Here is a 27,757-nt window from a genome sequence, read left to right on the forward strand (position 1 = left end):
GGATTCCTGGCCCCCAAACTCCCTCAGGACTAAATTGGACTTCATCCCCCATCCCGTAGTCTGCCACGAGGCATGTTTGCAGAGTGGTAGAGAAAGAGGGCCATGGCCTCCGAACACGTCTTAGCAATCCCACTGTGTGGGACTTACTGGAGGTAACAAGAGGGGTAGTTAGCTCCAAGGACGTCCTTGGGGGCCAACTTCCCAAACTATTACCTCCAGTCAGTCCCACACAGCAGCACTGGTAAGTACTCGTACCAGGCCACGCCCACTTTGCCCACCACTCTACAAACGCGCTCCCTGGCACGCTCTTAGATGGGGATTGAAGTCCCCTTCACTGCTGGGGGTCCTTTAGGGGCCAACTAGCCTACCTTTTACCTCCAGGAAGCCCCACATAGTGGGATTGGTGAGAGGTAGACAAAGGCCATGCCCCCTTTCTCCACCACTCTGCAAACGCGCCCCTTGGCTCGTTGTAAGTTGGGGGATTAAGTCCCCTTGAATCATGAGGGTCCCTGGGGTCCAACTAGCCCACTAGGTACCTCCAGTAAGCGCCACAGAGCTGCATTGCAGAGAGGTGTAAAAAGGGGCGTGACCTAGGCCTGGCGCTTACAGGAAGCACCTGGTGGGCTTGTTGGCCCCCAGGGTCCCTCAGGATTGAAAGGGAATTATTTCCCCAACTTAATATGCGCCACAGGGCGTGTTTGCACACGTCACCACAGGCCCTGTCCCCTCCCTTCCCCACTGTGTAAACACGCCCTGTGTCCATTTTAAGTTGAGAGATTAAGTCCCCTTGAATCCTGAAGGTCGCTAGGGTCAAAGTAGCCAACTCAGAGAGGTGTAAAAAGGGGTACGGCCTGGACCACCTCTCTGCAACGCAGCACAATGGCGCTTATTGGAAGCAGATGGTGGGCTAGTTGGCCCCCAGGGGCTCTTAGGATTGAAGGGGAATTAACTCTCCAACTTAAAATGCGCCACAGGGCGCGTTTGCACACATATCACCTCAGGCCCCGGCCCCTCTCTTCACCACTGTGCAAACACGCCCCGTGGCGCGTTTTAAGTTGGGGGATAAAGTCCCCTTGAATCCTGACGGTCCTTAGGGTTCAACTAGCCCACCAGGTACCTCCAGTAAGCGCCACAGAGCTGCGTTACAGAGGGGTGTAAAAAAGGGCATGGCCTGGACCACCTCTCTGCAACACAGCCCTGTGACGCTTACTTGAGGTACCTGGTGGGCTAGCCACAGGGCGTGTTTGCAGAGTGTTGCTGGGAGGGGGTGGGGCCTCCAGCACGATCGCGTGTTTTTTTATATTATTTTTTTGGGAAGGGGCCTGTGTGGCCCCCCCTTCTTTTTAGTTTATTTGGGCCCTGGGGACCCCATCCCCTAGGGCCTGACCCCCATTAAAAAATATATATATATATATATGAATGGGAAGGGGGCTCCCATGGCCAATTCCGGCTCTGGGGACCCCATCCCCCAGGGCATGGCCAAATATATATATTTTTTTTTATGGAGGGGGGCTGCGTGGCCCACCTCCTGAGGCCTTTTTGGCCCCGGGGACCCCATACCCCGGGGCCGGCCTTTATGTTTTTTTTACTTCTTTTATTTTTTATTTTTGAGGAGGGGGCCGCGTGGCCCCCCTCCTGGGCAACTTCTTGCCCCGGGGACCCCATCCCCCGGGGCAGGCCCTATCCGTTGGGGACCGTGGGAGGAGCCCCAATGCCCCCATGGTCCTGCCGGCTCCCCGCCTCCTGTGGGAGCCGGCATTGCTTTTCCACATGGGGAGCTGCTGACATGCAGCTCCCCATGTGGAAAAGCAATTCTGCTTTGCTTCATTGCTTCAGGTTTCCCTGCTCTCACTTCGATGAAGCAAAGCAGTTTGCAATGACAGGGCGCTGTCATTGCAAACAGCAGTGTCCCGGGGTGGGCACCCCAGGACACTGCAGGAGCCGGCCCTGGGGGATGGCGGTCCCCAGGGCCATGAAGGGCTCTGGGAGGGGGTCGCGCGTCCCCATCCCACTTATTGCATAGCCCCGGGGAGGTGGTGGTCCCCGGGGCTCAGGGGTCCATTATGGACCCCCAAATTTGAATATTAGTGCTCCGGGGAGGTGGCATCCCTGGGGCGTGTGGGGGGGCTCGAGCCCCCCCACACAGGTGTATCTTTTAAAAAATAAAAGCCCTGGGGGTGGCGGTCCCCGGGGCAGCTGGGGGCCGTGTGCAAAATAATTATTAAAAGCCCCAGGGGGTGGCGGTCCCCAGGGCTTGGGGGTCCTTGGAGGCCTCCCACACATTACAAATAAGAAGCCCCGGGGGAACGCAGTCTCCGGGGCTGCGGGGGGCCGTGTGCCCCCCGCAAATATTTATGGAAAGCCCCGTGTGCTGCGGGGACCTCCCTGGGCCCCCGCAATTACATTATTGCATGCCCCCAGGACTTGGCCCACCCGGAGGCTAAATAATAATGAAGCGTGGGAGCCCGCGCTTCGTTTATTTTTATTTTTAAAAAAATGCTTTTGTGGGACCCCCTGAGCAGGCCTAGGGGGTCAGGGTGTTTCTACGCTGCCCCCTTTTCTTTTTTTTCACCTTAGTTTCCCTGTTTTCTTGTGCCTCGGTACCGAGGCACAAGATGGCTGCCAACACTCCTGGTTTGGAGTGTTGACAGCCAATTAGAATAAAGCTTGTGGTTGGGAGGGTCCGCGGATCCAACGCGCCTCTATATATCGAAACTTTTATTTTTTTATTTTCTCAGCAACTATGGAACGGATTTACACCATTTTTTAAAAAGGGCGCTTTCTGAACCAAGCACTACCTTTTTGCCAAATTTGGTGTAATTCCGTTCAGCAGTTCGAGCTGTGGCCGTGTCTAAATTTTCCTATGGGAAATTCATTTTTCGACCTCTTTTTTTTTAATTTTCTCAGGAACTACTGAACTGATTTTACACCATTTAACAAAAAGAGTTCTTTCTGAAACCGGGGCTACCTTTTTGCCAAATTTGGTGTAATCCCGTTCAGCAGTTCAGGCTGTGGCCGTGTCTAAAGTGTCCTATGGAAAATAACATGGAGCAAACACGTTTTGGGACACCCTTTTTTCTCGGCCCCCGCTTACTGAATCACCCCAAAACTTTCAGGATAGGAGCTGACCGGAGCGCTGCACGAGTTTTGAAAATTTCGCAAAGATTTGTTATCCGCCGCCAACGTTATTGGGAAAACAAAAAACGCTTTTCCAATGGAAACTAGGTCCTAACTATAACTACCTACTGGCGACCGCCAGTAGGTAATATATGTATATATATATATATACATACATAAAGATATATATATATATATACATACATAAAGATATATATATATTTTTATGTCCCAGAAGACAAGGAGGCACTGAGTGAGTGTGGGGCAGGGTAGCAAACCCCTAGGTACACCAGAATTCCAATCTCCAAATAAGAGGTGCTCCCCATTCACGGAGTAAGAAGGACATGGGGCCCCACTCCAATGTAGTTAACCAGTATGCATTAATTACCACAAAGTAATGGCAGAAATCAGCCTGATGCGTTTCAGAGACCAGATCTCACTGATCATGGGTCAGGTTACTCTTACAACAAGGCTGATAGAATCATTCCACACGAATCGTATCGGGGCAGAAACTGTATATGTGTGCATTGTCAAAAGGGACTATGAAACCCATTAATAGACACGGGAAAACATTGATGTATGGAATATACAATACTGTCTCATCCCGCTTTAATCCTACAGGCTGGGGAACCGAAGCATACATTACTATTCAAGGTACTTCAACCCCTAAAATAAGACTACCCCCAAAAAAGCTGTGGTACTCCCTAAGTACTATCAAGGACCATTTGGCAATCCAACTTTTCAATTGAGAATAAAAGGGGGTATCTTGTGCATGGGTTCATCCCGAAGCCTGGATACTGGACATTAAACAAAAAGATACAGTACCATGTTCATAATGTGTGGGAAACATCTGTCCCCCATAATCTCACTAGATATATCTGGCTCATTTGCGTTTCACACCGGGTTCAAACAATATTGCAGGAGAGCCTTAACAGTGCAAAGTAGAGAACCAGAAAACATCATTAAAAACATTTAAAATTCAGGTAGCAAACCTAATCTTGCTAGGCAACTGGAGAGTGGGAAACCTGAACATATGTATTATGACAATTAGAGACACATTAAAATACTCCATGACTAAACTGGGATAGTCAGACTACAGGGATCAAGAAGATTAACTTAGGTGAACCTCACGTTCTTCATCCAGATTCACCATACACACATAAACACAATGGTTGTATATCAGAACCACAAGGCGTTAATCATACCTGCCTTAATAATGAGGTCTGAACAATGAATGCGTCTTTACAATGCATTCCGTTACAACGCAAGTCATTATAACGACTTGCCTTAGGGAAAGCGCTGGAGTTGGAAAAGTATAGTTCACTACTTCAACTCCAGTCTGTGCAACAGTAGGAAAAGTGTTAGCCTTAAAGTCCAACATCAATCCCAAAAAGCATTCCTTATTGCAAGTCATTTTAATGATTTGCACTATAAAGGAATGAACTGTAAAGATGCATTCCTGGTTTGAACCATGCTGTTAAGGCATAGCATGGTTCGAGCTGCAACATAAAGGCTGTTTACCAAACACAATAGTCGGAATTGCAGGTACTGTTTTCAGTTATGATATAGGGTTGCTGAACTGACATAAACTGTATCTGCTTTCAATTCACACTATATTTTCAGGTTTACACCGCCACAGGTGAAAAACCCTTGCATCTCTGTCTTGGTTCTTAGTAATTTTACTGTCTAGTTAGATGCTCATCGGTTTTGAGTACCTGCCAAAAATGTTTTTAGTTTTTTTGCAGGACATAGGTTCATACCCTGTTGGGTGGATTTCTGTTTTGGATTTTCGTTTGATCCCGTTGACCTACAGTTCATTCCAAAAAAGAAGGAAAAAACAAAAACAACAGAACAATAAGGAAAAAAACTGTTCTTGTTAGAACTATTTTAAATTTCAATTAAATAAAGAGCTGTGTGTAGGCTGTCTTGTTTTAGGTTTAAACCTATAATACCTGATAAAACCCCACCAAAAGGAAAATAACACTTACCATTGTAAACATATAAACACTGAAAAAACACCTCTGCAACCACAAACTAAATGCTATTCAAAGAAAGGAAAAGGTGAGTGAAAGAGACATTTTTATTCCTTCCTGAAGGGGCCAATACAATGTAACTTTGTTATACAAGGCAGCAGCAAGAAAGACTGGGATAACATTATTCTGCTTCAGTTTTGTTGGTTATGGATGTCACTAAAATATTGTTTCTTCTTCCTTTTTCAGTTTTGTGATCCTTGGTCTAAAGATGCAGGGTTTAGAAGCATGTTTTATGTCTTATTTAATAATTTTATAAACTGTAGAGAAAAGGAAATATCAAAATCATATTTGATATTTTGGCTACGTTTGATTCTTTCACTGAGAGGTAAAATGCCTGGTTTTGTAGAAATCTTTCCTAATATGTAGCATCACATTTACCCACAGACAGAGAATGGGTAAAACCCTTTAATGCATAAGCCACCTTTTCTAGTGAGTCAGTATTGATAGTGGGTGAATTGCCAAACACTCCAGGGTTTAAAGATTCAAATTAAGGTTCAGTGACAGGTATATGTGAAAAGACTGCTGTCACCAAGCATCTGAGATAGCGGTGAAAGGATGTATGTCGTTACAACGCACACTTTTACAACGCATACACTTACAACGCATTTTTTACAACGCAAAATCCATTACAACGCACTACACTTACAACGCATGACACTACAACGCATTTTTAAAAACTACCTTTACAACGCCTACTACCTTTACAACGCATACCATTACAACGCATAATATTAAATTGCATTTAAGGTAAGTATTAGATAGTATAGGGGTAAAAATTACTTTTCTAACTCCAGGGGGTGCAACAGTAGGGTAAGTGTTGGATAGTATAGGGGTAAAAATTACTATTCTAACTCCAGGGGGTGCAACAGTAGGGTAAGTGTTGGATAGTATAGGGGTAAAAATGACTATTTTAACTCCAGGGGGTGCAACAGTAGGGTAAGTGTTGGATAGTATAGGGGTAAAAATTACTATTCTAACTCCAGGGGGTGCAACAGTAGGGTAAGTGTTGGATAGTGTAGGGGTAAAAATTACTATTCTAACTCCAGGGGGTGCAACAGTAGGGTAAGTGTTGTATAGTATAGGGGTAAAAATTACTATTCTAACTCCAGGGGGTGCAACAGTAGGGTAAGTGTTGGATAGTATAGGGGTAAAACTTGCTATTCTAACTCCAGGGGGTGCAACAGTAGGGTAAGTGTTGGATAGTATAGGGGTAAAAATTACTATTCTAACTCCAGGGGGTGCAACAGTAGGGTAAGTGTTGGATAGTGTAGTGTAATATTATGCTTTGTAATGGTATGCGTTGTAAAGGTAGTATGCGTTGTAATGGAATGCGTTGTAAAGGTAGTTTTTAAAAATGCGTTGTAGTGTCATGCGTTGTAAGTGTAGTGCGTTGTAATGGATTTTGCGTTGTAAAAAATGCGTTGTAAGTGTAGTGCGTTGTAAAAGTTGCGTTGTAAAGGTTGTTCCCCGCGGTGAAAACATGAAACCAGACATTTGGGAATCATGGAACGCAGTGTCACTTGGAATGCTGCTGAAAATAGTCCTTATCAAGTTCAACAAAGATTGGAGTGACATTGTTTGTATTTGCAGTAGTTCAGCTACGTATATGAAAAAGTTGTGTGATGACCTGTCTAAATCGATACTTTAGGTGAGGTGATTCCCTGTAAGAGATCCTTGCCACTTTCTAGAGGGTATGCTGAAACCATCTTTACAATCTTCAGAGTTAATGAAGAAAAAAAGCAATTTACTTTGTAGTCCATTCCGGTGCACTGTCTCATTATGAGCGGGAACTAAAACACAAATATTGTACTTTGTGTGACATCAAAGAAAGAGTCATCCCAACTGTGTCATTTAACTGGTGGTTCTCAGCCCTAGAGGCATTGAATGCTACATTATCCATGTGGTGCTTGTTTACAGAATCCTTGCTCAGTGATGAAGACAAAGGCAAGAAATGTGAGGATCTTTGGTTGCATATTGATAGTGATGTGAAACAAGTACTATCTACTGCCCTGCTCTTTTTTACAGGAAAACATGGCTGTTATAGTGGACATAATCAAAAAACTAGATTCTCAAAACACCCTTGTCTACCAAGAGTTCAGTGTAATTGGTGTGGATGTGAAACATCTCCTTGAGAGTAGGCTAGGTGACACTTTTAGTGAGTTTGGCACTGCAACATGTTCCATGTTAGAATTCTTGCCACTTGGTAAGCAAAGAAATTTCGGGGAGCAATTCAGGAAATCATATTTTACAGTGCATGAGAAATGGGTTGCAATGAAGCATTGAGATATCCCTTCACCAACCATGTCACTTGAAGTCAATGAAGCCTCTTTGAGGTACTCTGCACAAGTTCTAGATCACTTCCATAAATGGGAATTTTCTCCGGACTTTGAAAAGCACTGCTTCATTTTTGACTGTTTCAATAACTGAGGGCACACACACCCAGTTCAGCGCATATCTTGCAGAACCTGTCCCATTGAATTGCAATCTTCAGGTGCACCAGTGTTTGCATGGAAAGCTATGTCAGTGGAGAGAGTTAGCAAATTGTGTACTGGTTGGTTTGGCATTGCCTGTCTGAAGGGGCAATGTTGAGAGGGCCTTTTCACAGATAAACATTTACATGGGAAGGTAAGAGCGAGCGCGCATGACCAAAGATTCACTAAACAAGTATTGTATGGTGTACTACAGTAAGTTTGCTTTGAAAAAATATATTTGGACCTCATATACCCCGTATGCACCCTGTATACACATGCACAATCGGTGCAGAAAGCAAGCAATAATAAAAGCAAAACATTCCATAAACACTGAAAAAACACTGTTTTTGTTGGTTTTAATGGCGCATAAATGTGTAACTACTGATAACCACTGCTTTTTAACCCCTTCGCTGCCAGGCCTTTTCCCCCTCCTGTGCCAGGCCTTTTTTTGGCTATTTGGGGTAGTGCGCGCTTAGGCCCCTTTAACTTTTTGACCGCATTAGGTAGCCACGCCAAATTTGCGTCCTTTTCTTCCAACATCATGGAGATTCTAAAGGTACTCAGGGTTTGTGGATTCCCCTGGAGGGATCACAGAAAAGAGCCAAAATACAGCAAAATTTTGGGTTTTTTTGGAAAAATTGGAAAAACGGGCTGCAAATGAAAGCATCTGGGTTTTTCCCTGCAAATGTTATCAAAAAAGGGTTTGTGGGGTTGAAATCACCATTTTCCCGGCTTTTCGGGGATACTTGACTTTTGTCAGAAACCCAACATTTTTCACACAGTTTTGGCATTTTTCTGGGACATAGCCTATTTTTGCTATTTTTTGTGCTTTTGACCTCCTTCCAGTTAGTGTCAGAAATGGGTACAAAAGCAATAGTGGATCCTGGAAAGCTATACATTTTCGAAAAGAAGATAACATTCTGAATTCAGAAAGTGGTCATTTGTGTAGATCCATCAAGGTTTTTTTATAGAAACAAACAGTTAAATGTAGGATAAATTGAAATTTAGTTGAAAAAAACAGCCTTTTGTGTCAACGTTTTCACCTGTAACTTCTTCTAATTATGACAGCTCTTTGAAAGCAATATACTGTTGCATCCGCTGGACATTACTGGTTGTGGGGATATATAGGACTTGTAGGTTCACCAAGAGACCAACGAACCCAGACTAAAAAACTGAGCAGCATTTTGTAATGTTTTTTTTTTGTTCCGGGTATATAGCAATTATTGTTGGAAAATGTATACATGGAAAAATTGGTATGAAAGACACCTATGTATTTCTGAAATGGGAACAAATTACAGAGTTTAGAAACAGTGCATATTTGCGCATTTTCGAAATTGGGAATACTCATACTTGCATGACAATTATTGGTCATTTTTCAAAATGACTTTTTTTTTACACAATGTCTTTCATTTGGAAGGGAGAAATGCATCCAAAATCAATAGGTAATAACAGTTGCTTTACAAATCTGAACTACCCTAAGTCTCCCGATAAAAATGGTACCTCACTTGTGTGGGTAGGCATAGTGCCCACGACAGGAAGAGGCTCAAAACCTAAGCTGAACACACCACATTTTCACACTGAAAATGTACACTTTTTTTGCGAAGAGTCTAGCTGTAGTTTTTGAACCCTAGCCCTGCCGGCACCTAGGGAAACCTAGCAAACCTATACATTTTTGAAAACTAGACACCCAGGGGAATCCAGGATGGGGTGACTTGACTGCCTCCCACCATGGTCTTTTACCCAGAATCCCTTGCAAACGTAAAAAAATGACAAACAAAACACATTTTCCCCACATTTCTGGGATGGAAAGTTCTGGAATCTGTGTGGATCCACAAATTTCCACCCACCCCGCGTTCCCCAAAGTCCTACGAGAAAAATGGTACCTCACATGTGCGGGTCGGCCTAGTGCCCGCGACAGGAAACGGCGCAAAACGCAACGTGGTCACACCTCAATTTTGCAGTGAAAAATGACCCTTTTTTGGCAAAGTGACTAGCTGTAGTTTTTTAACCCTAGCCCTGCCGGCACCTAGGGAAACCTAGCAAACCTATACATTTTTGAAAACTAGACACCCAGGGGAATCCAGGATGGGGTGACTTGACTGCCTCCCACCATGGTCTGTTACCCAGAATCCCTTGGAAACGTAAAAAAATGACAAAAAAAAACACATTTTCCCCACATTTCTGGGATGGAAAGTTCTGGAATCTGCGTGGATCCACAAATTTCCACCCACCCCGCGTTCCCCAAAGTCCTACGAGAAAAATGGTACCTCACTTGTGCGGGTCAGCCTAGTGCCCGCGACAGGAAACGGCGCAAAACGCAACGTGGTCACACCTCCATTTTGCAGTGAAAAATGACCCCTTTTTGGCAAAGTGACTAGCTGTAGTTTTTGAACCCTAGCCCTGCCGGCACCTAGGGAAACCTACCAAACCCACGCATTTCTGAAAACTAGACACCGGGCGGCTTCCAGGGAGGTATGGCTTGCATGGATCCCCCAACGTTTCCTTACCCAGAATCCCCTGCAAACCTCAATTTTTGCTGAAAAAATCACTTTTTTCACACATTTTGGGGTGGGAAAGTAGTGGCATCACCGGGCTTACACAAATTTACCACCACCCAGCGTTCCCCCAGGTCTCCCGGTAAAAATGGTGCCTCACTTGTGTGGGAGGCCCAAGTACCCACGGCAGGCAAGGGCCCAAAACGTAGTGAGGCGACATCAAAATGGCCTATCGCAAAACCACCTGGTTTTGCAAGGGGGGTCACTTAGGTTTTTGGCCCGGTGCTCGGCGGCCATCTAGGGAAACCTACCAAACCCATGCATTTCTGAAAACTAGACACCCGGCGTCTTCCAGGGAGGTATGGCTTGCGTGGATCCCCCAACGTTTCCTTACCCAGAATCCCCTGCAAACCTCAATTTTTGCTGAAAAAATCACTTTTTTCACACATTTTGGGGTGGGAAAGTAGTGGCATCACATGGCTCACACAAATTTACCACCACCCAGCGTTCCCCCAGGTCTCCCGGTAAAAATGGTGCCTCACTTGTGTGGGAGGCCCAAGTACCCGCGGCAGGCAAGGGCCCAAAACGTAGTGAGGCGACATCAAAATGGCCTATCGCAAAACCACCTGGTTTTGCAAGGGGGGTCACTTAGGTTTTTGGCCCGGTGCTCGGCGGCCATCTAAGGAAACCTACCAAACCCATGCATTTATGTAAACTAGACACCCGGCGGCTTCCAGGGAGGTATGGCTTGCGTGGATCCCCCAACGTTTCCTTACCCAGAATCCCCTGCAAACCTCAATTTTTGCTGAAAAAATCACTTTTTTCACACATTTTGGGGTGGGAAAGTAGTGGCATCACCGGGCTCACACAAATTTACCACCACCCAGCGTTCCCCCAGGTCTCCCGGTAAAAATGGTGCCTCACTTGTGTGGGAGGCCCAAGTACCCGCGGCAGGCAAGGGCCCAAAACGTAGTGAGGCGACATCAAAATGGCCTATCGCAAAACCACCTGATTTTGCAAGGGGGGTCACTTAGGTTTTTGGCCCGGTGCTCGGCGGCCATCTAGGGAAACCTACCAAACCCACGCATTTCTGAAAACTAGACACCCGGCGGCTTCCAGGGAGGTATGGCTTGCGTGGATCCTCCAACGTTTCCTTACCCAGAATCCCCTGCAAACCTCAATTTTTGCTGAAAAAATCACTTTTTTCACTCATTTTGGGGTGGGAAAGTAGTGGCATCACCGGGCTCACACAAATTTACCACCACCCAGCGTTCCCCCAGGTCTCCCGGTAAAAATGGTGCCTCACTTGTGTGGGAGGCCCAAGTACCCGTGGCAGGCAACGGCCCAAAACGTAGTGAGGCGACATCAACATTGCCTATCCCAAATGTCGCCTCACTACGTTTTGGGCCCTTGCCTGCCGCGGGTACTTGGGCCTCCCACACAAGTGAGGCCCCATTTTTACCGGGAGACCTGGGGGAACGCTGGGTGGTGGTAAATTTGTGTGAGCCCGGTGATGCCACTACTTTCCCACCCCAAAATGTGTGAAAAAAGTGATTTTTTCAGCAAAAATTGAGGTTTGCAGGGGATTCTGGGTAAGGAAACGTTGGGGGATCCACGCAAGCCATACCTCCCTGGAAGCCGCCAGGTGTCTAGTTTTCAGAAATGCATGGGTTTGGTAGGTTTCCCTAGATGGCCGCCGAGCACCGGGCCAAAAAGCTAAGTGACCCCCCTTGCAAAACCAGGTGGTTTTGCGATAGGCCATTTTGATGTCGCCTCACTACGTTTTGGGCCCTTGCCTGCCGCGGGTACTTGGGCCTCCCACACAAGTGAGGCACCATTTTTACCGGGAGACCTGGGGGAACGCTGGGTGGTGGTAAATTTGTGTGAGCCCGGTGATGCCACTACTTTCCCACCCCAAAATGTGTGAAAAAAGTGATTTTTTAAGCAAAAATTGAGGTTTGCAGGGGATTCTGGGTAAGGAAACGTTGGGGGATCCACGCAAGCCATACCTCCCTGGAAGCCGCCGGGTGTCTAGTTTTCAGAAATGCATGGGTTTGGTAGGTTTCCCTTGATGGCCGCCGAGCACCGGGCCAAAAACCTAAGTGACCCCCCTTGCAAAACCAGGTGGTTTTGCGATAGGCCATTTTGATGTCGCCTCACTACGTTTTGGGCCCTTGCCTGCCGCGGGTACTTGGGCCTCCCACACAAGTGAGGCACCATTTTTACCGGGAGACCTGGGGGAAGGCTGGGTGGTGGTAAATTTGTGTGAGCCCGGTGATGCCACTACTTTCCCACCCCAAAATGTGTGAAAAAAGTGATTTTTTAAGCAAAAATTGAGGTTTGCAGGGGATTCTGGGTAAGGAAACGTTGGGGGATCCACGCAAGCCATACCTCCCAGGAAGCCCCCGGGTGTCTAGTTTTCAGAAATGTATGGGTTTGGTAGGTTTCCCTAGATGGCCGCCGAGCACGGGCCAAAAAGACAGTTGACCCCCTTGCAAAACCAGAAAGTTTTGACATTGTTTCTACAACGTGAGAATTTCGGCACAATATTGCATGGACAATGTGACAGATATTTTGAGGTTTGCAGGACATTGAGGATAAAAAACCTTTTTGGAATTCACAAGAGAGACATCACCATGAACTCCCATGGGTTTACGACAATATCTACAGTTGGTGGGTTATTTTTACATGGAACATACACCTTGGCAGAGAAACTAAAAAGACAAAGAATCCTGCACAGCCACCTATTCCTCAAACGCACACACATACTGGTTGGATTTGGCACGAGGGCGAGTGATGGTTCAGTATATTAAATTTTATTAACAAGAGATTTCACAAAAATGAAATGCACTGTCAATAATTCAATGGAGAAAAAACTGAACCAATGACTCGCAGCTCGTGAGCTGTAAAGCCACGGCAAGGCACCAACCGCTTTACAGGCCATTCACACACCTTTCATACGTGATACACACAAGACCATTCGCACCACCAGGCACAAAAACAACACATTACAAAATTCACAAAAGGGACAAGGTACAACCTGCTCCAGAAAGGCAAATATTACTGCACAGCCATCTAATCCTCAAGCACACACACATACTGGTTGGATTTGGCACGAGAGTGAGTGATGGTTCAGAATATACAATTGTATTAGCAAGTGATTTCACAAAAATGAAATGCACTGTTAATAATTGAAAGGGCGAGAAACTGAACCATTGACTCACAGCTCGTGAGCTGTAAAGCCACGACAAGGCACCAACCACTTTACAGGCCATTCATACACCTTTCATACGCGTGAGACATACAAAACCATTCATACCACCAGCCGCGGGCCCATCACATAACAAAACTCACACCAGCACTCAGCGCCATTCAAGGGCCCATCACTTTCACACGGCCACATTCCTGACACTGCAACTACACAAGCAGATGGATTGCGTGGAGTGGCACTCAGCTAGCAGCAGTGTGTGTAGTGACCAGCAGCAAGTCACTACTCACACACAGCCAGCCAAGCGTCAGTCCACGCACACCGCTAGCCGAGCACCAGTCCACGCACACCGCTAGCTAAACACCAGTCCACGCACACCGCTAGCCAAGCGCCAGTGCAGGCACACCACCAGCCAATCGCCAGTCCACGCACACCGCCAGCCAAGCACCAGTCCACGCACACCGCCAGCCAAGCACCAGTCCACACACACCGCCAGCCAAGCACCAGTCCACGCACACCACCAGCCAAGCACCAGTCCACGCACACCACCAGCCAAGCACCAGTCCACGCACACCACCAGCCAAGCACCAGTCCACGCACACCACCAGCCAAGCACCAGTCCATGCACACCGCCAGCCAAGCACCAGTCCACACACACCGCCAGCCAAGCACCAGCACACCACCAGCCAAGCACCAGTCCATGCACACCGCCAGCCAAGCACCATTCCACGTACACCGCCAAAGAAGTGCCAAGCCACACACACTGCCAACACATTTAGGATTTTTTTAGACAAACATAAAAACACAAACAAATCCCAAATAGATACAAATCTACAACCACAAAATCAGAAACTAAACAAATTGCACTAACGCCAACCTTGAAACAGAATCAAATTTTTCAAAGAGTACAAACCAATCAGTTAACTTTACCACTCATGAATGCTCCCAAAAATTATTTTGCGTATGGTACGCTCTAAAACAAGCAGGGACACACAGCCCAGGTTTAGATGGACAGTCGGGGCAGTACATACGAATCTCCTTCCGCGTACCTCTTCGCCAACAGACTCTGCATCTCCTAGTGGGAAAATCTTTTGCCGGTGTGGGAGGGATGAAATCAGGAAAGTGGCGATCTTTCAATCGAACCACATCCTCCACCACTCCAAATCTAGGAACACTTGCCTGTTCCACCACAACAAGGCTAGCTATCACAGAGTGCTGAAACTGAAGAAATGTCAACTTTGACGCAGGAGAACACTCCTTGAACACAATAAACGCATTGAACATTGCTAATTCGAAGAAATGGATGGACAACTTCTTATACCAAACATAAGCCTTCCGAATAGCAGAGTAAGGTTCCAACCTCTGATCTACTCTGTCAACACCACCCATGTGCTTATTGTAGTCTAGAATGCACACAGGTTTGCGCACTTCAGCAACCTGACCCCAAACAGCCACAGGAGAAGTACTCTCATCATGGATGGTAGTCAGCATGTACACATCCCTCCTGTCCACAACTTTTACAGCTAGTAGTTCATCACTACGCAAGGAACTGCACTGCCCCCTCTGAAGTTTTTTGCAAACAAGCTCTTTCGGATAAGCTTTACGGTTAGAGCGGATTGTGCCACATGCAAAAGTGTCCACTTTATACAATTCCTTAAATAATTGCACAGCAGTATAGAAGTTATCAAGGTACAAATGGTGGCCTCTGTTAAACAGTCTCCTAGCAAGATCCCACACAATTTTCTCTGCAACTCCAAAAGTGGACGGACAACCTGGGGGGTCAATAGTAGAATCTTTACCAGTGTACACACGAAAATTAAAAACATATCCTGTCCTACTCTCAGACAACATATACAGCTTAATTCCATAGCGTGCCCTCTTGCTAGGGATGTACTGCCTAAAAACCAAACGGCCCTTGAACAAGACCAAAGACTCATCAATAGATATTTCTTTCCCTGGAGTATAGATCTCAGAAAATCGATCCACAAAGTGATCAAGAACGGGCCGAATCTTAAAAAGATGGTCACAGTCAGGGTGATCTCGTGGCAACGCCATAGAATTATCAACAAAATGCAGCATACGTAGCAAAAGTAAATACCGATTACGAGTCATAACTGCAGGAAATATGGCAGTTGCCAACAAGGGGCTAGTAGACCAATATGAAGCCAAGGTTGGCTTCCTTACCACACCCATCAATAAAGTCAAACCCAAAAACGTCTTAATCTCTTCCAGATATGTGGGAGTCCACCGGGTAGCTCTAGACTGGGGCCTAAGTTTGTCGCTGTTGTTCCTCAAAAACTGTTCAGCATACAAATTCGTCTGCTCAACAATCTCACCCAAAAATACATCATCCATAAACAACTGAAAAAACTGTATAGGCAAAAAGTTTTCACAATTCACTGTACACCCTGCATCACCGCTAAAGGCAGGCAACACCGGCTGCACCATGTTTGCATCAACCCAAAGTCCAGCACTTCCAGTAGGAAGCCTAGCAGCCTCAGACTGCAATCCAGATGCCTCTTGCACCATCGGCACAGCAGTTTCCTCCTCTAAGACAGGCACTTCATCCGCACTGAGAGTTGCTTCATCCACACCAAGAGTACCTTCATCTGCACTGAGAGTACCTTCATCATCCGATGATTCCATGTTGAGTGAAAACTCATTGCCAGAATCTTCCCCTCCCTCCTCTCCCTCAGACGCACTGTCAGTCTCATAATCATGCTCAGAGGAAGATTCAAGAAGCATACCGACCACCTGTTGAGCAGTCATTCTACGGCTAGCCATATTGCTTACTAATAAAGGTAACTTGTCAAACAAGTCAACAACAACAAACTCTTTGTGAAATAAGTAATAAACAAAAAGCACCTTTATCAAAAACTCAAATATACTCCAAAACAATACCACTCACTTGCCAGAGGCAGCTAAACTACTCACCACCACCAACTCTGTACAGACACAGTATGGATCAACAATATCCCACTAAGACTATGCAAAACACATCGCAAAGAATGTCATGCTCAAACCACTAACTAAATATGCTGCCATTATGACATCACTTACAAAAAAATTCATTCAGACATTATATTATTACTCATTTGGTGTAAATACAACAACAAAAAATGTCTTACCAACACAATGCAACTACACAAAACTGCAGAACAGCCACCGTCGAAAAGCTTTAGACTAGAATAAAAAGAAGAAAAAAACTTTATTGTAACATATGCATATAATGCTCTATACCATCACGTACTGCGCAAAATATATTGCTTGAACCTCCCACTTTCAAAAAGAAAAGATCGATGGCCCAATCCTTTACAAGCAAAGCGGCGAGAATCTGGAACTGAGCCTCAGCTCCGGACCACCCCCTCCCTCTTCCCAGTCCTTCAAAACTAACCTCAAAGTTCTCCTCCTGCAAAGACACTTCCAAACTTAATTCACACCCTCTATTGTGTGAAGGAAGTCTTTACATTATAGGAAATTCTGTTCTCCATGCCCGTAGAAGTGCCTACCCAGTGTGTTCCTGTGTTTTGCGTGTCTGCCATTTATTGCACTTTTATACCTCTACTTGTACTTTGTACTCTTTTGTAAGTTGACACCACTACAGTACACCTGCTTGTGCTAAGACATCAAGCCTTCTAAGGTCTAGTGGGGCCTTCTACGGTCTAGCATGGGAAAGTACAGTGGTGTGGTGGACTGGTCATGAATGCTGAACCCGGTTCCCCATTTCCAAATTCAACAGCTCCGGCCATAGTGCCACATCCCCACTGAGCGCCATACTTGCCCACTGAGAGAAACTCGCACTGCCTTCAGCTATAACCTAATTGTGCCCGCTTTAAACACTTGGATGTGGCTCAATTCAAATTATGCACTTGATAAGAGTAATACGCTGCCTAAAAAAATAAATAAACCACTCCTAGGGAATGCAAAGCATGTGAAATGTAAGCAGAAACAACATGGTTACCTAAACGATCTCTCACTAACTATTCAGAAATCAGCGAGTGGTTTCACCTGAAAAGTTATGGACATGACTAGAGGGCCCTGAAGGGAACCGTTTCACTGTCCATTGCTTACATCCTTACAAAACATAAGCAGTATGGTAGACCACATCCATAAACACAGAACCATGGTGCAAATTGTGTTTTCCAATTCACCCATCAACCAGGTATTGCAGTACCTCCAGAAATGGTACACTCTCCCACCCTGGAAACAACAATGCTGTTCAAAGGAAGACGAGAAAACTAAAGTAGCACTACACTGGCAAACTCTGATGCTGGTGTACTTGGATGCAAATAAAATCAATCTGGCCACTTTGCAACCCCTCTGTCTTACTTTATTTAGCCCCCCCTTGATACAACAATGCTGTTCAAAGTTAGACGAGAAAACGAAAGTCGCACTGCACTGGCAAACTCTGATGCTGGTGTACTTGGATGCAAATAAAATCAATCAGGCCACTTTGCAACCCCTCTGTCTTACTTTATTTCGCCCCCCCTGGGAACAACAATACTGTTCAAAGGAAGACGAGAAAACAAAAGTAGCACTTCACTGGCAAACTCTGATGCTGGTGTACTTGGATGCAAATAAAATCAATCTGGCCACTTTGCAACCCCTCTGTCTTACTTTATTTCGCCCCCCCTGGGAACAACAATGCTGTTCAAAGTTAGACGAGAAAACGAAAGTACCACTTCACTGGCAAACTCTGATGCTGGTGTACTTGGATGCTAATAAAATCAATCTGGCCACTTTGCAACCTCTCTGTCTTAGTTTATTTCGCCCCCCCTGGGAACAACAATGCTGCTCAAAGTTAGACGAGAAAACGAAAGTCGCACTGCACTGGCAAACTCTGATGCTGGTGTACTTGGATGCAAATAAAATCAATCTGGCCACTTTGCAACCCCTCTGTCTTACTTTATTTCGCCCCCCCTGGGAACAACAATACTGTTCAAAGGAAGACAAAAAAACGAAAGAAGCACATCACTGGCAAACTCTGATGCTGGTGTGCTTGGAAGCAAATAAAATCAATCTGGCCACTTTGCAACCCCTCTGTCTTACTTTCTTTCGCCCCCCCCCTTGGTACAACAATGCTGTTCAAAGTTAGACGAGAAAACGAAAGTCGCACTGCACTGGCAAACTCTGAAGCTGGTGTACTTGGATGCAAATAAAATCAATCTGGCCACTTTGCAACCCCTCTGTCTTACTTTATTTCGCCCCCCCCTGGGAACAACAATGCTGTTCAAAGTTAGACGAGAAAACGAAAGTACCACTTCACTGGCAAACTCTGATGCTGGTGTACTTGGATGCTAATAAAATCAATCTGGCCACTTTGCAACCCCTCTGTCTTACTTTATATCGCCCCCCCGGGAACAACAATGCTGCTCAAAGTTAGACGAGAAAACGAAAGTCGCACTGCACTGGCAAACTCTGATGCTGGTGTACTTGGATGCAAATAAAATCAATCTGGCCACTTTGCAACCCCTCTGTCTTACTTTATTTCGCCCCCCCCCCCCCTGGGAACAACAATACTGTTCAAAGGAAGACAAAAAAACGAAAGAAGCACATCACTGGCAAACTCTGATGCTGGTGTACTTGGATGCAAATAAAATCAATCTGGCCACTTTGCAACCCCTCTGTCTCACTTTCTTTGGCCCCCTCCTTGGTACAACAATGCTGTTCAAAGTTAGACGAGAAAACGAAAGTCGCACTGCACTGGCAAACTCTGATGCTGGTGTACTTGGATGCAAATAAAATCAATCTGGCCACTTTGCAACCCCTCTGTCTTACTTTATTTCGCCCCCCCCCCCCCTGGGAACAACAATGCTGTTCAAAGTTAGACGAGAAAACGAAAGTACCACTTCACTGGCAAACTCTGATGCTGGTGTACTTGGATGCTAATAAAATCAATCTGGCCACTTTGCAACCCCTCTGTCTTACTTTATTTCGCCCCCCCTGGGAACAACAATGCTGCTCGAAGTTAGACGAGAAAACGAAAGTCGCACTGCACTGGCAAACTCTGATGCTGGTGTACTTGGATGCAAATAAAATAAATCTGGCCACTTTGCAACCCTTCTGTCTTACTTTTTTTCGCCCCCCCTGGGAACAACAATACTGTTCAAAGGAAGACAAAAAAACGAAAGTCGCACTGCACTGGCAAACTCTGATGCTGGTGTACTTGGAAGCAAATAAAATCAATCTGGCCACTTTGCAACCCCTCTGTCTTACTTTCTTTCGCCCCCCCCCTTGGTACAACAATGCTGTTCAAAGTTAGACGAGAAAACGAAAGTCGCACTGCACTGGCAAACTCTGATGCTGGTGTACTTGGATGCAAATAAAATCAATCTGGTCACTTTGCAACCCCTCTGTCTTACTTTATTTCGCCCCCCCCCTGGGAACAACAATACTGTTCAAAGGAAGACAAAAAAACGAAAGAAGCACATCACTGGCAAACTCTGATGCTGGTGTACTTGGAAGCAAATAAAATCAATCTGGCCACTTTGCAACCCCTCTGTCTTACTTTCTTTCGCCCCCCCTTGGTACAACAATGCTGTTCAAAGTTAGACGAGACAACGAAAGTCGCACTGCACTGGCAAACTCTGATGCTGGTGTACTTGGAAGCAAATAAAATCAATCTGGCCACTTTGCAACCCCTCTGTCTCACTTTATTTGGCCCCCCCTGGGAACAACAATGCTCTTCAACGTTACACGAGTAAATTTCACTGGCAAACTCTGTGTATTTTTATAGTAAAACAAAAAAAAACAGGGCACTTTGCAACCCCTCGCACTTATTTAGATTCCCCCACTCCCCTACGCGACCAGCACCCACCGATCACAAAATAGCCCCCCTCCCCAGCCCCGAAACTGACCTTTACTCTCCGACGCGCAGGAAGCAAATGGCTTCCTGCGCCTCGGAGAGCAAAGGGGAAGCCTCCGATGACGTCAGCGCGCCTCGCGCGCTGACATCATTGATGACGTGGGCGGGGGGGCGGGGGGGCGGGGGGAGGCAGGGGAAGGTCTTCCCCTGCCTCCCCAGCAAAAAAAAAAAAGATCGAGGAATCACGGGGGGAGCGCCAGCGCTTTCCCCAAGGGTGGGTTCCATGACGAGATGGTCTCGTCATGGGCACAGCGCGACTGTGCTCCATGACGAGACCATCTCGTCATGGGCACAGAAGGGGTTAAGGTACTGAAAACACTGAAAAAATCCCACCAGAACTCAATAAAAATAGAATGTTAAACCAGGAAACCCTAGCTGTGTGCTATTGCTGACTTTTTTGTTACAGGCACTGCGAGTAAGTGGATGCAACTGAAGAGTAAAATGGAAGGAAAGAGACTGGAAAGTCTGAAAAAATACTCAATTCAATAGACAAAACCTGTGGACAATTTGTAATGACAAGCTGATTTTGCTTTCATTGTTCTGTAAAAAAGTTAAACACATGTAAGATACAGTATTTAATAAATATATATTATAACAAACATTTTTAATTGATTATTGTTGAGATGTTAGTAGCAGCAATGTTACTAATATCTGCTATCATTTATGGCACACCAGGTTGCAGATTAGCTTTCTTATTTAATAAGCATGCAATACTGGGGAAAAGCACAAATGTAATGGATTGTGAAAAAAAAACCTTCTAAATGTTGCTTGTTCATCTATGAGTAGAAGTGCAATTTGTGAACATGTTCCTACTACGTAACTACATTGCTTACCTAAAGCAGTAGTTTCCTTCATAGGTCATCAACCATGCGAGGTCACATATGACATATCTACTGTAGTAAATGTATTCCATATTTCAGAAATGTTCACTGCACAACCCACAATTAATATTTAGGAGTTAGTATACGACTGTAACAGTCCATTAACATTTTAGGTAATCTGTTTTCAAATTATAACTTTGTTTCCATCCTAAATTGTTTTTTAAATGTATGGTGTCATCACCATAAGATATGTGGTATCCATGGTGGAAAATTATTGCTGGGCAAGCAAAAGTGCATCCACAAATTGAAATCTGGGTAGCTGTGAAATTGGTTATTACGGTTTGAATCTTTGTATTATCTGCAGCACTTATTTGTATCTTAACAAATAAATACTTATTGAGGAAAGTTAATATAACAGTTTAAACATGTTAGAGTGCACAGCTTGATGTATCAATGTTGTTTAAATGATATAGATTTACGATCATAACTAGAAAGATATTCAAATGTAGATGTAGAAATATAGGTAACTTTGGTTTAATAATAAATATAATGTCAGTTTCTTCTAATTTACCTTAGATGTAAATAAATAGTGCTGTTATTCCCATAACATAGGAACACTGTTAGAAATGAGGTTTCTGGTTGTCAGGGCATGCACCCTAATCAAGCAGAAGCCACCACTCTGGTCAGGGTAAGCTAGATGCACACTTAAAGATAACCTGTGCTCACCTCTGGTAGCTTGGCACATAGCACTCAGGCTTAAGGAAAGAGTAAAAATGTAAATTATGTGTGCAACACACAGTAACACAGTGAATACACTACAATAATACTCCACACAGAGTTATAAAAATTGATGGTAATTTTATAAATAAAACCAAAGATCAAAACTACAAAAAATTCAATAAGTAGAACTGGCGGTCTTAGAAGCAAATAGTTTGTAGGGGTTACTTGAGTTGATTCTGGAGTGGGGTACATCCAAAGTTCAGGCCCACTGTGATGGAGGGTAGGACGACTACAGGACTCACACAGGTCCTGTTGAAAAAGTACTTTGGATGGAGGAAGCATCAACAGCGAATGCAAAATGCATTGGATCTGATCCGCACAGGTAATGAAGGCTTCATCTACAAACTTCTTTGCAATGAAGGTGATAAATCATCATTGAGTCACGCTGTCAGTCGAATTGTCATTGATCAGAGCCTGCATCATGTGGCATTGCATCAGTTCCAATCTGTGCAAAATCATCACTGCACTGATCTTAAAGGTTCTGCACAGCAGAAGCTCACTTTCTAGGGCACAGGACTGGATCAGCATCACTTGGCAGAGCAGGACAAATACATGGCAGAGTCCAGGTTCTGTTACAGAGTTGAAGGAAGTTTTTCATGGCCTTGAGACTTCAGAACACAGGGCAAGCCAGCAAGACCTTGGAGTCACTCGAGGTTAAAGTGAGATGGTCCAGTCCTTATCCACACCAGGGCAGAGATCAGCAGGCAGCAGGGCAGCACAGGGGTAGCACAGCAAAACAAAAAAGCATTTTTTCCAGAGAATCTGTCAAGCAGAGTGGCAACCCTTGTAGCACAGCAGTCTTTACTCCTGGCAAAGTACCCCAAACTAGATCCTATGCACACGCTTAGGCATTCCATTAATGTATATCATATTATCATCAAAGAATCAAATGCACACAATGAATAATATCTCTCAATAATCCTTTCTTTGTCTTTTATTATGCAGAACGCGTACCCGACGGAGAACGAAACCGAGCATACTCGCTTTAGGTAAGAACTCCACAGTTGTAGTCACTTCCCTCAACATAGATTACTTTTTGTTTGCCTCCGGATTATGATAATAAGGGTCTGATCTTTTGCCATATTGCGCTTACAGATTTCATGCGGAACACGAACAACTATACTCTGTGGATGTTGACTATGAGTCACTTTAACTTGGAAAACCACTACTTGAGGATCTAAGGTAAGGGGTGTTGGGGCCCTTGGAGCATAAATATTATGATATATGAGAGGTATTTAGCTGCATCTACTCCGCAAATTAGTAATGGCAGTCATTATCCCTATAGATGCCTAACACTTTTATGATGAGCGGCACAGTTAATACTTACTGAAGTTTTATCACTGACCAGCCGATTTGGAAATATCACCGGCAGAGAGGTGACGTATTGCTTTATTTATCCCATATGGTGTAGAGGTTGATGTGTGACGTTATCTTGATTGGAGGATGCTGAATGTTTATTCTCACTTTTAATTTTAGGCTTACAATTCATACACGGAGAATCGAGCAGGTAGGCCCCCCCTGTTTTTCCTTTTGAGTCTCTGTTCATTCCATATCGCCTATTTAATTGTTGATCCGTACACTTGTATGAGGTGTAGATTTCAAGACAATCACATTTTAAACATCTTTTTTTATTAACATAGCTCAAGATCATATGCATGACAAAGCAGTGAGCAAAAGGCACATAAACCAACAGTGGTACATTACAGAGATGAGGATCGGGAGAGTTACCCAAAGGTCCCGCTACCGCTGCCCCCCACCGCCTCTGAAGGTTCGGAATCTGCACCATGGGCCCCACACCCTCCTCCATTTCTTCACACAGCCCCTGGATTTATAGACTGTTTCCTCCGCCCTCTGACACCAGTCCAGGTCCCTGAGCCACTGGTCCCATTGTGGAGGCGCAACCGCCCCCCAGGCGCTCGCAATGTTCCGTTTTGCCACCCCAGCCGCTGTAGCCAGCCAGATCTCGTGATACCTGGACCAGTCCGTGTCTCCCTTGATCAGCAGTAGCAGCCACCTGGGCTCCAATGGGACCGGCACACCCACCACCTTCGCCATAGTGTCCGTCACCCGGGTCCAAAAAGGTACTATGTTTGGACATTCCCACAAGATGTGGAAGAACGTGCCCTCCTCCCGGCAGCCCCTCACACACAGAGGCGACAGCGCCCTGCCCCATGAAAATAGGTTGGTCCGTGGATAGTAAACCCTATGCAGGATTTTGAATTGGATGAGGCGAAACCGCATCCGGATGGCAATTTCGCGAGGGCCCTGCAGGGCCTCCTGCCAGTCCTCGTCATCCATGCTGCCTATATCTCCCTCCCACTTAGCCCGCAAGGAGACGAGGGGGTCAGGCATGTTATTAATGAGCTTACGGTAAATGGTGGCCGTTAGCTTCCCCGGTATGGGGTCAAGCAAGAGCCTATCCTCCAGGGGAGAAGACAATCACATTTTAGACCAACGAGGGTGCACTTGTCACATCATATTCATGCAATTTTTTTTCAGCACAATTCATGGTGTGCTTTGTAATTAAATGAGGTAGTCACAGCTAGTGTCTCTATGGTAATCTGACCTTGGGGGTATGTTTCAATCATGAGGTACTTCCATTAATTCTTACTTAGATTGTAACTAGAAATTAGAGGGTTTCCGTGAATCAGCTATCTCAACTCACCACCATTGACTTTAAGGTGATATGCTCACAACTCATGTTACTGCGGTGATTTGTTTATACATGTGATGATATCCTTGTTGATATGATCCCCGTTATGATTATTTCCAGCCCGGAAGGAGTCTCGGGGTATTCCCCAATGACGAAAACACATGTTGGCTGGCTGGATGTTCCTTCCTTCAAAATAAAAGACAAAGAAAGGAGTCTTGAGAGACATTATTCATTGTGTGCATTTGGTTCTTTGATGATATATTAATGGAATGCCTAAGCTTGTGTATAGGATCTAGTTTGGCTTACTGACAGGATCTTTTGGTCCTACTACTTTGAGGGTCTAGGGTTTCTTACCTCACCTTTGCACCGCGACTTAACTCGAATCAAGAATCATTACACTTATTAGACAGGCGCCAATTCTCCTGTGTTAATAAGACCCTGTGCTCTAATCTCCTGACAGAGTACTCACAGGTCCAATAGTGTACTTATTGGTAGGGTCAGATGTCCATACTTATACCCAGTTGTGCCTTTGAGGTGGGGGTGACTTCAAAGCTGGCCCTTGAAGTGCACAGGTACCCTTTTGTTGTGAGCCCTGGCTCCAGGCTATAATCATCCTTGTGTGTGTGAAACAGGACAATATCTGTTGCCCACTGCTCTTCCTGCCCAGGAAGAGCTATCAGAATACAGATGAATGCAGTTGAGTACTCTGCCACACTCCCCCTTCCAGTGTTTGTGGCTGTCAGGAGGGAATGAAAGAAGTGTAGTTGTCACCACCCCAGACGTGTATTGGAGACAGGCTCCAAGGCACACAGAGTAATAAAGGCAGAGAAATTTACAATTCCTAATAGTGGCATTTCTAAAATAGTAATGTTAAATCCACCCTTTCCAGTAAAGAGGATTTATCACTACCATTTCAAAGATATGAAATATGATGCAGCTACTCCTTTCGAATCAGGAAATAGAGCTTAAAAGTATTAAGAAATTCCCAATCCTAGCCTATGAGAGGAGTAGACTTCACAGTAGTGAAAAACGGTTTGGGTTGTTTGTCACTGCCAGGACATGTGAAACTTAAAAGTACATGTCCTATCTTTTACTTACACAGCACCCTGCCCTTAGGGCTACCTATGGCCTACCATAGGAGTGACTTATGTGTAATAAACTGGGAGTTTAAGGGTTAGCAATTGATTTTAAATGTCTACACACAAAGAGAGGTGGGAATGTAAACTTCTGACTTATTAAGTTTAAGGGGCTTGTTCTACCTTTCGGAAAAACTGCCCTCACCCACAAATTGTGGTATGCTTCATCATAGGGCTTGCTAACTGACACCCCTGCGCAGACCAATGAAGAGTTTTGTAGGTCACAAAGGGAGTGTCTAACCCCTGAGGGCATGAGGCAACAGGCTGAAGCCAAAGCAGCATGTGAATCCTCTGGGAGTCATCACATTTACTAGGAGGACAACCTCCTTTACAGTGAGCCTAGGGCTCCTGCGCATGGTACGAAAAGGGTCCTATTGGCTCCCCAGTGCTGTAGGGCCTTTCTACTGGAGGTGGCTCACAAAAATCGCCTGGCAGGACACCAGGGCCAAGATAACACCTTTGCAAGGCCTTTCCCCGGCCTTTCCCCACTTTTATTGTCCTAGAATCAAGAATTCCTAAGATGAATTCTGTAGGGCCTATGTAATCTGCCAGGCCAGTGGGAAGACAGGACAGAGGCTAAAAGCTCCCCTCAATCCCTTGCCCGTCATTGGTATACACTTTGAGTGAGTAGGCATTGACATTTTTGGGCCTAGTGACCCCAGACTGCATCATCTGGTGCATCATGCCACTAAGTACCTAGAGACAATCCATCTGAGGACCATGGCTGCACTTGCTGTGGCAAAGGCCCTGATGGGGATTTTTACCTGAGTAGGTTTCCGCAAGGACATTGTGTCTGACAGGCGCAAAAACGCAATGTCTGCTTACATGCAATCAAAGTGAGAGAAGTGGGAGGTAACTTACAATTTCTTCACTCCTTACCACGCGCAAACAAATGTGCTTGTTGAGAGATTCAACAAGACCCTGAGGGGCATGATTAGAGGCCTGCCTTAGGCCCTGAGGAATAAGTGTGACATCCTCTTGCCATGCCTGTTGTTTGCTACAGGGAGTGACATTCAGTCCCTTTGAGCTCCTGTATCAGCACCCTGTTAGAGGACCTCTATGTTTGATGAAGGAGGAGTGGGAGCAAGTCCCAGGAAAATTTGCTAGGATGTAGTGAGCTACATGCTGGGCTTCAGAAGCCAAATGGCTAAGTTGTAGAAGCAAGCTTCTGACAACTTGGAAGCAAGCCAGGAAGTCAGGAAAAAATAGTATTACCAAATTTCTATGACTGTGGAATTGACACCTGGACAGAAAGTTTGGGTGATGGAACCGGTGGAGCCCAGGGCCTTCAAGAATCATTAGACTGGGCCCTATGAGTTGATTAAGAGGAAGGATAGGGCCACCGACCTGGTGGACCTCAAAATCCCCAAACTAACCCACAGGGTGGTCCATATCAATCACCTCAAACTCAGTGACGATGAAGAAGAGGATGAGAAGAGTGAACCTCACCCTGACCTCTTAAACTCTAAAGAGAAAGAATGGGTCAGTGGAGGGAGTAATCATTTCCGCCCAGTCTAACTCCTGAACAGCAGAGACTCTGCCTTCAAGTGCTCGGACAGTACTCCTCTCTGTTCTCCCTTATTTCTGAGACTACTGTCCTGTGTACCCATAATGTGGACACAAAGGGACAACCTCCATGTTATGAATACATCTTACAGGTTGTCGGATAAGGTGAGAGCCAGTATAAAGAGTGAAGTCTCTAAAATGCTGGAATTGGGGTTGATAGAACCAACCCTCCGACAGCCCCTAGTCCAGTCCTGTGGTTCTGGTACCAAAAGTTGCCCCACCGGGCACCACACCTGAACTGAGGGTCTGTGTGGTTATAGAGGGCTAAACCCAGTGACAAAGACAGATGCTCACCCATCTCCAGGGCTGATGAGCTTATTTACAGGTTAGGGGCAGCCCAGTACTTAAGTACCTTTGATCTAACATCAGGGTAAAGGCAGATCACCATAACAGAAGGTACCAAGGAGAGGTCATCCTTCTCCACTCCAGAGGGCCACTACTAATTTTGTGTGATTCTCTTTGGACTCAAAAATACCCCTGCCACCGTCCAGATAATGGTGAACCGGGTCCTTGCTGATATGAAGGCCTACTGAGCTGCCTACCTGGATGACATAGCTGTCTACAGTAGCAGATGGAAGGACAGCCTTCAGAAGATGCTTCAGGCTCTGCAAC

The sequence above is a fragment of the Triturus cristatus genome, chromosome 8 (genome assembly GCF_964204655.1).
Source record: "Triturus cristatus chromosome 8, aTriCri1.1, whole genome shotgun sequence".
NCBI lineage: Eukaryota > Metazoa > Chordata > Amphibia > Caudata > Salamandridae > Triturus > Triturus cristatus.